The sequence below is a fragment of the Diabrotica virgifera genome, chromosome 9 (assembly GCF_917563875.1).
Source record: "Diabrotica virgifera virgifera chromosome 9, PGI_DIABVI_V3a".
NCBI lineage: Eukaryota > Metazoa > Arthropoda > Insecta > Coleoptera > Chrysomelidae > Diabrotica > Diabrotica virgifera.
The window spans coordinates 55555174-55571895 of NC_065451.1; the positions used below are offsets into that span (position 1 = coordinate 55555174).

Here is a 16722-nt window from a genome sequence, read left to right on the forward strand (position 1 = left end):
AGTTGAAAAAATGGTCACCCTTGTTGAAAAATAGCAATATTTGCGAAAAAAAACCATACAAAAACAAGTATTCGCATTTTATGTTTTTCAACCATTTATGCTACACTTATGACCTTCATATTTTACCCAGAAAAACTTTATGATACAATAAAACAATACTGCAAATTTCATTAAGATCGGTACAATAAATTTTGCAATCCAGCTTTCGCAAAAACAATTCATTTTTTCAAAATGTTCAAACAGGACTGAAAATAAAGCAGATAGCAAGTTGAAATTTTTTTTGCCTATAGAAGTGTACTGTACCTTTCATTTGCAATTTGCAAAATTAAAATCGATTAACTACTACGGCGGCAGGAATTTTTTTAAATAAACATTAGTTATTGGTGCTACGCGCAGGACAGCGGCGTTCGATTCACATGAAGTTGATTTCCACCAAAATTTCTTCCAATCTTCATCTAATATATTATTTTCTTACTCTATATTTTGTTGTATTTTAATATTTTAATTCCACAAAAATCAAACTAATTTTATTATTGTTTGTGAAATATTGTTTAAACAATTGTATATGTTTAAAAATAATAAACATTTATTCTCAAGTTAAAATATATGAACAAAGAAAGTTTTTGCTAAAAAAAGTGTTATTTCAAAGGATAGAGTATGTGTTTTTATTTTGCAATAAACAAATTTATTTATTTATATCGAAATGTAATAAAAATTAAAATGTATCAATAATTATCAAAGGTCATTGGAATGCCCAATCAGAGCAAACTATCCGGTGTCCTGCGCGCAACATCAATAATTAATGTTTATTTAAAAAAATTCCTGACGCCGTGGTAGTTAATCGATCTTAGTTTTGCAAATTGAAAATGAAAGGTACAGTACACTTCTGTAAGCAAAAAAAATTTCAACTTGCTATCTGCTTTATTTTCAGTCCTGTAGCAGTTTGAAAAAATGAATTTTTTTTGCGAAAGCTGGATTGCAAAATTTATTTTGCAAAATCTATTGAACCGATCTTAATGAAATTTACAGTATTGTTTAACTGTATGATATAGTTTTTCTGGGTGAAATTTGAAGGTCCTAAGTTTAGCATAAATGGTTGAAAAACGTAAAATGCGAATACTTCTTTTTGTATAGTTTTTTCCCAATTATTGCTATTTTGCAACAAGGGTGACTATTTTTTAAATTTTCAACCAACTCTTTATTGTAGGAAATTTAATTACACAACTTTTATGTCAATACAACTTTTCTCGGAAATGAATACTCTTAAAGTTATAGTCAAAAAACGAAGAAAAAAATCGAATTTTTCCTTCATTTTTTGACATTTTGATTATTTAAACAATGTTCCGGACCTTTTTGAGAGGGAGGATAACTCAAATATTATTAATTGAGTTATTTTCAAGCAATTTCTGCAAAAAAATTTGAGTCACCTCTCAACGTCCAAATGCACTAATATTTTTACAGATGCGCCCTGGTCTATTTCCAGTCTAGAAGAAAGTCCATACCCATCGTTCCAGTGTTGCACATCAGTTAAGTCTATAATAATCACAAGTTCCACAAAGGAGCAAGATACTTTTTGAAGAACATCAGAAAAGCTATAAGCCATACGGGCTTCAAAAGTGCAATAGAGAGATTATCAAAAGCTTCAATAGTAGTGATGATTACATTTGTCTATATGCTAAAAAGAATGATACAAAAGGTATGGAATGTTCTAATGGAAATTTATTTAGCATGGATTCCTGGACATAAAATAATAACTGGAGACAAAATTGCTGACCACGAGGCAAATATTGAGTAATGCAGCGAAAATGAGTAAAGAAAAGAAAATATACAAAAACTACACTGTCCGCTGTCCTGTCCCTGTGGCAATCTCATCCAGTTTGGCCACAATCTCCTTTATGTTGCATACCCATTTCTTCTGAGGTCTCCCTGTAATTCTTCTTGTCTCTCTTGGTCTCCACTCAAGGATTCTCTGTGTCCATCTGTTATTTATTTATTCCATTGGTCTTTGTGTTGTTTTTATTTTTGTTAATATACTTCACGGCAAGGGATATAGTCTCTAATCAATACATACACATACACACCAACAGTATTCGCGGTGTGCAAGTACTCGGAAGGGATACGCGAAACGATCGTGAGCGAATAGCGGAGAAATATTGCAACTTTCTTAAATAATTGATATTGTCAATTTAAATTGTCAAATTGACGTACATTTCATACCTATTGTCATTTAAGAAGAAAAATTATATATTGCTTCACAATATTGATATGATATGCAATTATTATATAAAGGTAAATTTAATTAATTGTTGATGGATTCGACCGTTACTTGATGGAAGTTCATTTTATCTCACAATAAAACACTGAAAACTTTTGTTTTCTATACTTCCACAAAATTTATTATTTACAACTATGTGACTACAGCTGTTTAGGCAGAGTGTCTTTCTCAAGTGATATAATTTACAATGGGTTTGCCTTTTTAAGTCTCTAACTGAAGAGGTTGAGGAGTGGGGAGCTGTTTGTCTCGAGTTGGTCATTCAGAATTATATCTGTATTTTTCAGTTTATTAATTTCCATAGATTCTAAAAAAGATAGCTTAAGGCCTTTATTTTGGATATGCAGAATTTGAAACTCTTCATTGAAAGAATGATTATGATCTAGAATCTAGAAGGTGAAGTGCGTATGTAGAAGTGTCTGTTTTTCTATTGTTGAAAGCCCTTTTGTGTTCTGCTATCCGTTTGTCAAAAGTTCTGCCAGTTTGGCCGATGTACCTTTTCGGACAGTCACCACAAGTTAGTTTGTACACACCACTCTGTAGTTGCTTTCTCTTTCGGCTTTTATTGTTCTTAATATATTTGCTTAAGTTGTTGTTAGTTCTGAAAGCTGGTATTATTCCTTTCTTTTTTATGTATCTGGCTATTTTTGTTGTTATATTGCCAGTATATGTGAGAGAGCAGAAGGTACTGGGTTCTTTCTGTGGTGGTGGTTAATTCACTTCATAGTCATATTGAGTTTACAATAGAAACAGAACAGAATAATTCCATAAACTTTCTAGATGTAACGATTACCAGACTACACAACAAACATGAGTTCTCCGTATATCATAAACCTACCCATACTGACACAACTATACACAATTCATCATCCCATCCTACACAACACAAATTAGCAGCCTACCATAGCATGATACATAGACTGACAGAAATTCCCATGACAAAAAATAACTTCGAGATAGAACTAAACACCATTAAACAAATAGCAGTAAACAACGGCTATAACGAACAAACAGTTAACAAAATTTTAAATCAAAAACTCCATAAGAAAGCCCTGAAATTAGTGTATCCACCACCACAGAAAGAACCCAGTACCTTCTGCTCTCTCACATATACTGGCAAGATAACAACTAAACAAAGCCAGATACATAAAAAAGAAAGGAATAATACCAGCTTTCAGAACTAACAACAACTTAAGCAAATATATTAAGAACAATAAAAGCCGAAAGAGAAAGCAACTACAGAGTGGTGTGTACAAACTAACTTGTGGTGACTGTCCGAAAACGTACATCGGCCAAACTGGCAGAACTTTTGACAAACGGATAGCAGAACACAAAAAGGCTTTCAACGATAGAAAAACAGACACTTCTACATACGCACTTCACCTTCTACATTCTAGATCATAATCATTCTTTCAATGAAGAGTTTCAAATTCTGCATATCCAAAATAAAGGCCTTAGCTATCTTTTTTAGAATCTATGGAAATTAATAAACTGAAAAATACAGATATAATTCTGAATGACCAACTCGAGACAAACAGCTACCCACTCCTCAACCTCTTCAGTTAGAGACTTAAAAAGGCAAACACATTGTAAATTATATCACTTGAGAAAGGCACTCTGCCGAAACAGCTGTAGTCACATAGTTGTAAATAATAAATTTTGTGGAAGTATAGAAAACAAAAGTTTTCAGTGTTTTATTGTGAGATTAATTAATTGTATTTTGCTTGCAGTACTGCATTTTAATAACTAATTTTATTTACTACATACAATTGTTTACGTTTTAAAAACATAACCTAAATCTTATTTTTTCTTCTTATTATTTTTTTTTTTGGACTATGGCCTTGACAATTATCCAGTAACCAGGACCATATGATTGGCCAATATAATTAAAAGTGCGAATAAAAGTGCAGAGCGAAAAAACCAGGTGTCGCTTTTCCGAACTTGCACGGTCCCAATACAAGTGTATACTTTATAAGTTTCTCTATAATAGTTTTCTCTATAAGTTTTTAGGAATGGAGCTGTTTTTATGATGTACACCCAAGGTTGATTTCATGCACTAATTGAGTACTAAGTAATTATGCAATAACAACTGAAGTCAAAAGACTATACAGGTATTGACACCTGCAGGGAATGCCTAAAAATCATCATCATCATCATTGGCTCTACAACTCATGGTGGATCTTGGGTGTTAGCCTGTTCCAGAATCAGCTTCCATTCCTTTCTATCCTTCGCCTTAGTTTTCGTAATGTCTAAAAGTAGATGACAAAAAAAAATAGAAAAAGAGACTCCAACCACTAGAAGAAGATGAGATAGACTAAGACAGTCTTGGAAACAAGATGGCAAATATGCAATGACCGCCAGTGATTTAAAAACTGAAGATTGTTTCGACAGGAAATGCAGGAAATTATGATGTGAGAAACAGCACCAGCTGTACAAAACTCTAATATTATTATTATTACCATATGAAGTTCTATCAGATATCTTCAAAACCATGATGCCAAATTTGTAAAAGAAGACACTCAACCAATGTCTGCCTCCACTTATGACTTATGATGCCAAGACACTTTACTGAACCCAGGCCACTGCAACCAAACTAAGAGTGGACCAGAGAACAATGAAACAGTTGTTAATTGAACTGACGGAAGGAAATAAGAAAAAGAAAAGGCATCTCAGATGTTATATAACGCATAGAATGACTGCAGTGGAACTGGACAAACTATGTGGCCAAAATGAATGACGGTAGAGGACCTAAAAAATTAGTGTGGAGACCAACAGCAGACAGAAGCACAAAAAGGTTGTGTATAATACAATAATATTTCCGCATTTTAATTATTGTATGTCACTGTTTATTTCATGTTCAAATGAACAGGTATATCGTTTGCAGTTGCTTCAAAATAAAGCTATGAGAATTCTCCTTGGATGTAGCAAGTATACCTCTATAAACTTTATGCTGGAAACATTAAATTTTTTAGATGTTAATCAGCTTATTACTGAGTCATGTTTGGTGTTAATATTTAAAATTATTAACAAGCAAGCTCCTCAATACTTCAATAATTATGTATGTCATTAAAAGATCACTTTTTTTAGGTCAGTATAATTTAAGATTTGATAATTATCATATTGAAAGGTTCAATACAAGTGCCATGGAAAAAACTCTTTTTGTTGAAGGACTAAGAATATATAACAGTCTACCATCTAGCATAAAAGATTCACCAAATGTTAAAGTCTTCAAAAGTAGGTTAAAAAATTGTATTTTAAGAATTAGTTGATTTCTCGTTTTTAAGTTATAGTTATTTCAATATATGTAAATGTTTATTTGTAATGTAATAGCTAAAAAGCTAAATAAATCCTATTATTACTAGAGGTAAACTAACTACACGCTGGACAGACAATGTAAAAAGAATGGCTGGGAACTGGCTGCAGGAACCTCAAAACTGACAGAACTGGAAGAAATTAGGGGATGCCTATGTTTAACTTTGGATGCAGCTGGATGATGATGATATAGATAATTTAATTTAATTTCAAATCAATTTAAAACTAACATCTACAACAACATAAAAAATTATGAGTTAAGTATAAGATATTATATTATCAGTAATCTAAGATTGACCCAACTTGTACGTGCCGTTACATTATTAATTGTTCTATATACACTTGAGAGCAAAACAATTGACTCAGTCTCTGCATTATTTATTTATTTATTTATTTTATTTAACGGGACGAACCCTTTTTCCTTACAAAAAATTACAATATATACTGTTATATTTCTATTTGATATAAAAATTAAAATTTGATAATTATAAACAAAATTTACTGTAATATAAAATATTTTTAATTTTCTCAACCTCGGGCATATAAATTTAGAACAACCTGTATACAACAAATTGTTATATTTAATTTTAAGAAGTGATTAGAATAAGCGTACGAAACTCGGAACAATGTGCTTAGATAAACAAAGTGAATGACGCGTACCATTATCGTTCTTCTCGGAAGGTCGATCATTAGCCTATGCTAAATAAAACTCAGTGAAATAGATGATAGTTCATTATCGTTTTTCGCGGAAGGATCGATCATTAGCCGATGCTAAATAAGACTAAGTGGAAATAGAGAATAGGTCGTTAACATTTGTATATAGTAGAAAGTAATTTTAGAATGGGAATTAACTATTTTCTTTGAAATCCATTAAGCATATTTAGAAAGTTTAAAAATTGGTTTTGAGGAATACTGCGAATGAGAGTTGGTGGTGGAATTTTGATTTGTGAATCTGGAAGGGATATTTAGAAAGTAGGGGAATGAATGACAAATAGAGATCAGAATGTTTTGAGCTGTCGAGAAGTGAAGTCGAGTAGTAGACGGTAGTGTACGGAGAGTGAGAAAGCCGGTGTAGTTCCGTGAGTGTGGAGTATCTATCGTGGAACGAGAAGTAGGCCAGGTCGAGAGTAAAAGAACCTCCTTGAGCCAAGAGTGTCCCGGTAGCTGATAGCAGTTTCGAAAAAGGTAGAACACAGCATCACAACAGAAGCAGGAACGAGAACTATTCGAGCTAGTTTTACAAAGGAGAACATTACTGGAAGCCAGGACGAGGTTTGATCGCAGCCAAGGATAGCAGGAAACGGGTCTTGTGTGAGGACATTTTCAGTTCACCAGGAAAAGGTCAGTCTCATTTGTTTGGACATGAATGTATGGGGTTTTCGTATTAAATTCCACATAAAAAATTGAATAACATAATCAATAATACCAGAAAAGCTTCATCAAACTTAAATAGAGTTGTGCTAATAACTCCTAATAGTTAAATGTTAATAAAAACTTTCAATTGAAAACTAAAAGGAAATAAGATTCCCATTAGTAAATGTTATGTTTAAGAATAATAAGAAATAGCAAATATTAAGCATTGATTGCCTTTTAAATAAAATAAAAAATATTTTGATTATAATTGTAACCCATATATGTGTATTTTTTTTACTCTTTTCTTTTCTATCCCGATTAGGAACCATTAAGAAATATTTGAAGCCACGAAAGTAAGTAATTAATTTATAATTCGCCCTGAGATTGAAAACATATTGATATGTGATCTGGTTAATTAATTAGATTAGTATTAATACATTGATTAAATTAAGTGACATATAAGAATATTATCTCATATCAATAATCAAGATCACATCAACTGTCGTCCAACGTGGAAAGCATTGTAAAGTATTTCTAGTGGCAAATTTGAAGGATAGAAAGAGTAAAGCCGGTATGTGAAAATTTATATGCCTGTGGTAAAAAGTGAGATACTTACATTTGATAACATAAAATTTTAGATCTCTTTAGGTACAAATTTTACATAACTGATTTAATAATTTATTTTTACGATATTTACATTTGATATATTTATTGACAATTTATAATATTTGGGTGAGAAAAAGTCGTCTTGGTAACACTAGTAAAATTTCATATTTGGCGGGGATAGTACTTCTTGAAAACAAATGTCTGTGACAAGAAGCCAAAGCAAAGACAACAAAAAACAAAAAGAACATTCAGACCAAGAAGATATTTTAGACACGACAATCATGGCATCAGAACAGCAAGAATTATCAGGAATAGATAAACTATTACAACTGATGCAACTCCAGTCACAAAAAATGGATGAAGCAAAAAGGACAATGGATAAAGTGGAGAAAAAAATGGATGACAATCAACAGGAAACAAAACAAGCGATAGAAGAGAACAATAAGAAAATAGAGGAACGCATAGAAAAGTATGAAATGAAAATTAAAGATCACATGCAAAAACAAGAAATGAGAATGAAGGACCACATGAAAGAACAAGAAATGAAAATTCAAAATAAAATGAAGGAGTTAACGAATTGCCAGAAAAAAGAAATGGAAAGTTTGGAAAACAAGTTGCAAAACGCTATTCAAGCAGACATAGAAGAAGTGGAAAGAAAGATTGCGGAAATCAATACTCAACAGAATGTCGGAGAAAGAAGAGAAATGGTTATACATAGCACAGATGACGTGAAGATAAGGTTTGGCGGGGATGTAAGAAGATTACACCCAGTGCCGTTCATAAATAGCCTAAAAAAGAAAATACAGCACATCGGAAATTTCGAAACAGCAAAAGAAACTATCAGAAACCATCTCAAATATGAAGCAAGCCTATGGTTCGATAGTAAAGAAGAAGAATTCGGCAATTGGCAACAATTTGAACAAAAATTTTTGAATTATTTCTGGGGAAAAGTCCAACAATTGGAAATTAACAAGGAATTGCAAAATGGGAAATACAATGATAGGATGGGGGTATCAGAAAGGACATATGCTTTACAAATTTACAATAATGCAAAACATTTACAATATAATTACTCATCGGAACAATTAGTCGAACTGATTGCAAGACATTTCGAAGAAACGCTGGAAGACCATATCACATTGCAAAACTACAAAGACATAGATAGTCTATGCCAATTCTTCAAATAAGAGAATCACGTCTAAGAGAAAGAAAATCAAGAAGGTCGCGAGAAGATTACAGGCCCCGAGAAACACAAGATTACAGAGATAGAAATCAAAATAGGAGGGACTATACAAGACGAGATTTTAATCCCAGAAGGGAAAACGAAAATAGAGACAACAGAAGAGGAAATTATGAACAAAGAAATAGGCAATGGAATGAGGACAGAAATCGAGAATACCAGAATAGAAACACCACACGCTCAAATCAAGAAAACAGAAATAATGGTAGACAAAATGAACAGGGTTATCGAGAAAACCGAAACAGATCCGACAGACCAAGAGAAAATAGAAGAGAAGTAAATAATACCCAGACAGATGAATATGACGGAGAGAGACATTATGACGAAAATATAAACAACGATGAGCAACCGGCGTCTTTTCACGACGGCGCTCACTAAAAACCAAAAATCAAACAGGAATCTTTTGTCACCCCAAGGAGTTTATTAAATTGGCAGGAAACAACGAAAAGAAAAATGGAGTTAATTTAAAATTTGTGGATGGATTTATCAACGAGAAACCAATTAAAATTATGATAGACACTGGATCTGAAATAACATTGGTCAACAGAAAACTAATAGAAGAAGTTAACTTAACAAATTTAATTTATAAAATACCTAGGGTAAATTTAGTGGGCGCAAACAAACGGACATTGGCAACTATAAATGAAGGCATACGAGTAATGGTACGACTGGGCAAGAATATGTATGCACTACAATGTGTAATAATGCCAAACATGTCACATGACATGATAGTAGGAGTGGACGAATTGGCAGAAAAACATGTAGTGATAGATTTTAAAAATAATACGATGAAACTAACAGAAGAAAAAGAAAAAGAACAGGACAAGGAACATGAGAAACAAAATACGGACGAATCAGGTAAAGAACAAACAGTGGAAATGAATTTGGCAGCGAAGCAAGGACAAAGAAAAAAAAGGAGAAAAGGTCAGAAAAAGATAAAAGAAAATGAAACCTGTGGCTCCTCAAAAGAAGAGTTGAGCCCAGAAGAAGAAAATTTGAGAGTATCAGAAACAAAGGAAACCTGGGATTCCTCAAAAGAAGAGACGGGCTCAGGAGAAGAAGAAATAAAGCTAAAAAATGAAAGTGAAAAGAATATGATTGAAACAGTGGTATTTGAAGAGGAGGTATATGCAAACGAGGATGCAGAATGCACGGTAAACATGTGTGAAGAATCTGAGAAAAAAGACAGAAAATTGATATGTGGAGAAGGGAAAGAAAAAGAATTGCGGATGATGTTAAGAAACTACGAAAATTTGATCAATGAGGAAAACAGAGTGGCTAAAAAGTACGAACATTCATTTGAGGTGAAAAACTTGGGAAATTTTCGATCAAAGACTTACCCGATTCCATACAAGTATCGACAAGAGGTGAAAGAAGAAATAAATAAAATGTTGGAAGATCAAATCATCGAAAGATGTGATTCACCGTATGTTAACCCGATTGTGATAGTAAAGAAAAGCAGTGGAGAATTGAGATTATGTTTAGATGCCAGGAATATCAACCAGCACACTGTATCACAATATGAATCACCTCTAAACATCGAGGCCATTTTTGGAAGAATCACGGGGTCACACATATTTTCGAAAATTGACTTAAAACACAGTTTTTGGTTGATACCGTTAGCTGAAAAGTGTAGAAACTACACCGCTTTTTCTATTGATGGTATTGTCTACCGGTTTAAGGTAGTGCCGTTTGGATTGCAAAGTGCTTGTGCTGCACTCGTCCGAGCTCTACATACCATTTTGAATCGCCACGAAGATTTCATAGTTCATTATATCGATGATTTATTAATTTTTTCACAAGATACTCAGAGTCATCTGAAACACATAGAAATAATTCTGGAAGAATTGGACGCAGCGGGATTGAAATTAAACATTGAAAAATGTCAATTTTTTCAAAAAGAAGTCATTTATTTGGGTTTTCAATTGGACACCAAAACAGTAAGATTAGCCGAAGACAGAGTCAAGCTCATAGATGAATACCCAAGACCAACGAATTTGAAAACATTGAGAGGTTTTCTTGGCACGATTAATTATTTTAAAAAACTGATTCCCGATTTGAGCCAAAAGGAAATCCCTCTGATAAAGTTGCTTAAAAAAGGAATAAAATGGAATTGGAAAGAAGAACAGGAGGAAGCTTTCAAAACATTAAAACGAGAATTCGCAAAAGGAACGAAAATATACCACCCCATTTACAATTTACCTTTTATACTCCGAACTGATGCGTCCATACAAAAATTTGCAGGAGTTTTGTCTCAAATACAAAACGACCAAGAAGTGCCGATATGTTTTATATCTCGAGTGACTAAAACACATGAGAGAAAATATAGTGTTACAGAATTGGAGTTTGCCAGTGTACTATATTGCGTAAACAAATTGAGGTTTTACTTATTGGGAGCAAAATTCACAATCGAAACAGACCATGCAGCTTTAGTACATATCATGAAGAATAGATTAGTAAATAATAGAATACATAGAGGCATTCTATTATTACAGGAGTATGATTTTGAGTTCCGATATATAAAAGGAAAAGACAACATAATAGCCGACGCTCTAACACGGGATGAGGACACGGGAAAAAAGGAAACAATTACTCTACAGGTGGGACTAAATAGATTAATACAAGAAGAAGGGATATATTCGTTAAATGAGATAAGGACAAACCAAGAAGACCTAGAGGAAAGAGAGAAAAGAAGAGCGGAAGTAGAAAATGACATATATTTTAAGAGAATAGACGGAAAGGAACTATATTTAGTGACACAGACATTGGCCGAAAAGATAATAAAGAAATTACATGAGGACAATGGGCATATCGGTAGCAGAAAAGTTTGGCTCGTTTTTAGGGAAAATTACATCAGCCGACAGGATTACCGCATTGCAAAGGAAATTACCCAGAAGTGCGATGTATGTCAAAAATATAAGAGTCGGAATTTCAAAAACGAAAATGTTGCAAAAAATATTGAAGCCCGAAACAAACTAGACATTGTAGCAATAGATATGTTAAGCGACCTAATTATGACCACTAAAAGGAACAAACATATTCTGGTAATGGTGGATGTGTTTTCAAAATACGTAAAATTATATAGTTGCCGCACCACAAAGGGGGAGGAAATATTAAGAAAAATCGACAATTTTATAGCCATAGTAGGAACACCAAAAAAGATCCTACTGGACAATGCAACGTATTTCCGAAATGATCGTTTCAAGGGACAACTTCGAGAACGAGGAATAGAGACAAATTTTGTCAGCATCAGGCATCCACAGAGTAATCCTTCGGAACGATTCATACAGGAAGTGACGAAATTTCTTCGCATTGCAACAGATGGTCAACATCGCCACTGGGACAGGAAAATGGCGGAAATAGAAAGGTATCTAAATACAATTCCGAGCACAGTAACAAAAGAGACCCCAGAATACATCATGAAGGGTGTACTGCCGATAAGGCCATGGGAAGACCAAGAGCCAAAAGAATATCAACAGGTGATTGAAACCGTACAGAGAAGATTACGGCGAAGCAACGAAAAATATATCCAAAGACAGGAACAAAATAGAAAAAGAAGACCAGTGACTTTCCAAAAGGGTGAAAAAGTACTCGTGAGGGCATTACGAGTATCAAATCTTCCTGGGGGCATTTGCGCAAAGTTGATGCCTGTTTTCGAAGGCCCTTACATCGTGAATAATGAAAATGGGATAAATAGTTATGAGTTGAGGCACAGGAACTCGGAAAAGATCCGAGGAATTTATAATATTCACGATGTATACAAATATCACGAATAAAAGACAGAATTACATGAAGTAGATAGTAAGTTAGGATATAAGACGTAGATTAAAGTAAGGAAATATACAGGGAGTTGGTTTTGCCTCGAGAAAATTTATTTAAAAATGCAGATAAATTTTATCGAATACAAGGCGGGGATTTGTTATATTTCTATTTGATATAAAAATTAAAATTTGATAATTATAAACAAAATTTACTGTAATATAAAATATTTTTAATTTTCTCAACCTCGGGCATATAAATTTAGAACAACCTGTATACAACAAATTGTTATATTTAATTTTAAGAAGTGATTAGAATAAGCGTACGAAACTCGGAACAATGTGCTTAGATAAACAAAGTGAATGACGCGTACCATTATCGTTCTTCTCGGAAGGTCGATCATTAGCCTATGCTAAATAAAACTCAGTGAAATAGATGATAGTTCATTATCGTTTTTCGCGGAAGGATCGATCATTAGCCGATGCTAAATAAGACTAAGTGGAAATAGAGAATAGGTCGTTAAAATTTGTATATAGTAGAAAGTAATTTTAGAATGGGAATTAACTATTTTCTTTGAAATCCATTAAGCATATTTAGAAAGTTTAAAAATTGGTTTTGAGGAATACTGCGAATGAGAGTTGGTGGTGGAATTTTGATTTGTGAATCTGGAAGGGATATTTAGAAAGTAGGGGAATGAATGACAAATAGAGATCAGAATGTTTTGAGCTGTCGAGAAGTGAAGTCGAGTAGTAGACGGTAGTGTACGGAGAGTGAGAAAGCCGGTGTAGTTCCGTGAGTGTGGAGTATCTATCGTGGAACGAGAAGTAGGCCAGGTCGAGAGTAAAAGAACCTCCTTGAGCCAAGAGTGTCCCGGTAGCTGATAGCAGTTTCGAAAAAGGTAGAACACAGCATCACAACAGAAGCAGGAACGAGAACTATTCGAGCTAGTTTTACAAAGGAGAACATTACTGGAAGCCAGGACGAGGTTTGATCGCAGCCAAGGATAGCAGGAAACGGGTCTTGTGTGAGGACATTTTCAGTTCACCAGGAAAAGGTCAGTCTCATTTGTTTGGACATGAATGTATGGGTTTTTCGTATTAAATTCCACATAAAAAATTGAATAACATAATCAATAATATCAGAAAAGCTTCATCAAACTTAAATAGAGTTGTGCTAATAACTCCTAATAGTTAAATGTTAATAAAAACTTTCAATTGAAAACTAAAAGGAAATAAGATTCCCATTTGTAAATGTTATGTTTAAGAATAATAAGAAATAGCAAATATTAAGCATTGATTGCCTTTTAAATAAAATAAAAAATATTTTGATTATAATTGTAACCCATATATGTGTATTTTTTTTCTCTTTTCTTTTCTATCCCGATTAGGAACCATTAAGAAATATTTGAAGCCACGAAAGTAAGTAATTAATTTATAATTCGCCCTGAGATTGAAAACATATTGATATGTGATCTGGTTAATTAATTAGATTAGTATTAATACATTGATTAAATTAAGTGACATATAAGAATATTATCTCATATCAATAATCAAGATCACATCAATACTTATAATTAACATATAAACTGTAGTCATATATTACATATTTTAAAAGTAGGTATTAATAATATCAATGTCTCAATTTCTTCAAAGAATTATTGAATGCGGACACAGATGGATTAAGCAATTCAACACTATCTTGCAAACGATTGGCAGTTTTTATCATCCTTGTGATTGTCTCATTTTTACCATAGTTAGTGTGATGAAACTTTAGTCTAAATAGGTCAGAAGAACGTGTTCTTCTAGAATTTACATTAAAAACAATTACTTCTAGCAGTTCCGGACAATCAACAAAACCATTAAGAATTTTATGCAAAAAACGCAATTCACACTCAGATTCTCTATTTTCCTAAGTTTTCATATTAAGTTGACAAAGAATATAGTTATAATCACAGTTAGTTCTATTGAAACCCATTTTATACCTGAAAATTCTTAGAAATTTATTCTGAACTCGTTCTAACTGATCCACGTACTTACGTGTTATAATAAGGATACCAAATAATATTACAATATTCCAAAATGGACCGAACTAGAGAACAATACAAAATTTTGAAAGTAAATGCTGAAAATTCCTGGGAGTTCCTCTGAACAAAGCCGAGCATCCTATAAGCCCGCGACGTAATATCATTAATAAGCCCATCAAACATTAGTCTCTGATCAAATGTAATTCCGAGGTCTCTAATTTGATTAACTTCCTTAACTGATACGCCCTTAAGTATGTATGTTCTATCTAACTGATGTTTAGTATTTCTAGAAAACGTAATTTTGTAGCACTTTTTAAGATTTAAATACAAGGCATTGATGTCACACCAACGAGATAAATTATTTAAGTCAGACTGGAGAGCATCCATATCAGAGGTATTTTTAATTGCTTTAAAGATCTTTATGTCATCAGCAAACAGCAGAAATTCACTATTATTAATTACTGATGATATATCATTCACAAAAAGATTAAATAGAAGTGGGCCTAAGTGAGAACCTTAAGGAACACCCGAGGTAACACTAATGGCTTCAGAAACAAAATGACCATATTTCACTATTTGTGAACGATCTGTTAAATAACTCCTGATCCAACCCAATAAATCATCTCCAATTCCATATCCACGAAGTTTAGCAATTAATATTTCATGATTCACAGTGTCAAATGTTTTGGCAAAATCAGCATATATGGAGTCAACTTGGGTACCCGATTCCAAAGAATTAACAATGAAGTTTGAATACAAAATGAGATTTGTACAAGTAGACTTCTTCTGAGAGAAACCATGTTGTTGACCAACAATTAAATTTTTACAGTCGTAGGTTGACATATGGTTAACAAAAAAATCAAGCAACTTCGGTAGTTCAGACTGCAAACAAACCGCCCTGTAATTTTCAACATTATTATTTTTACCAGATTTAAAAATGGGCTTCAAAAAACTAACTTTCCAAAAATCAGGAAATGTAGAAGAAGTTAATGACATATTGAATAATAACTGAATAGGTTTTGCAAGAGTGAATAAACATTTTTTAATAAAATACATCGGTATACCATCTGGACCTGCTGTCTGTTTCCACGGATTATTCTGTATCTTATCAATAATATCCTTAACACTAATTAAATAAGTATTAACATCAACATTATTTTCGTACTTAAAATCAGGAACCTGATTTATTTTTTCTTTGTTGTAGCATTGATTATAGACACGGATAGATACCCAAAGCTGTACAACAAAACCGTGCCAAATTTTCTCCCCTCAAAACAGTATTGCCATCTGTAGTTGAGAATGATGATTACGCGGCAGTCGAAAGAAATCCAACATAAAAGGTTTCTTCACTTTTCAATGCCTCCCCTACATTCTCAACGTAAATACGGTTTCCCCACTCTAGATAAGCTTGGAAGATCTTCGAATTCTTCGGGTCACCCGCGGGGGGCCCGGCGGGTGTGCTGTGTTCGGGTCTGTTTAGTGTCCGCTAAAAGCAATGGTTTTAGCCAGGGTTGTTAACTCTACGGATTTTTCCGTAGATCTACGGATTTTCGAAATTATTTCGGATTTTCAGATATCGACCACATTTCTACGGATTTTTCAGCTGCAGCCATCAAGAAGCTAAAATGAGGATTTTTTTACTCTTAAGGTGTCATTCTTCTTCTTTTTTTGTCTGTCAAGTGTCATTCTTCTTCTTCTTTGGTCTGTCAAGTGCCATTCTTCTTCGTTTTTGGCCTATCAAGTGTCATTCTTCTTCTTTTTGGTCTGTCAAGTGTCATTCTTCTTCTTTTTTGGTCTGCCAAGTGTCATTCTTCTTTTTTGTCTGTCAAGTGTCATTTTTCTTCTTTTTTTGGTCTGCCAAGTGTCATTTTCTGTCAGATTTCTGCACTACGGATTTCTACGGATTTTTGAAGCGCCCTCTACGGAAGTATTCAGTTGCGTTGTTAACAACCCTGGTTTTAGCTTACCGTTGCCGTTACTAACCTCTTGTTTCGGTATCTTAGTAATTCCTCGTTGTTTTGATATTATGTATTCTTAAAATAACACATTTTACAGAACGTGTTTAAGAGTAGGTATCACAAATTCAATACCTATAATAATTACCTACTATATTTCTTTATTCTGGAATTAAATTTTAATAAGCGTGTAATAAAAAAA

General features: G+C 33.2%; 1 protein-coding gene across 1 annotated transcript in view; it reads right to left on the reverse strand.

Annotated features, from left to right (window-relative positions):
* The window catches only part of LOC126891723 (MICOS complex subunit MIC27), a 76708-nt gene that overhangs the window by 21344 nt on the left and 38642 nt on the right, over positions 1-16722 (reverse strand). The window lies entirely within an intron of this gene.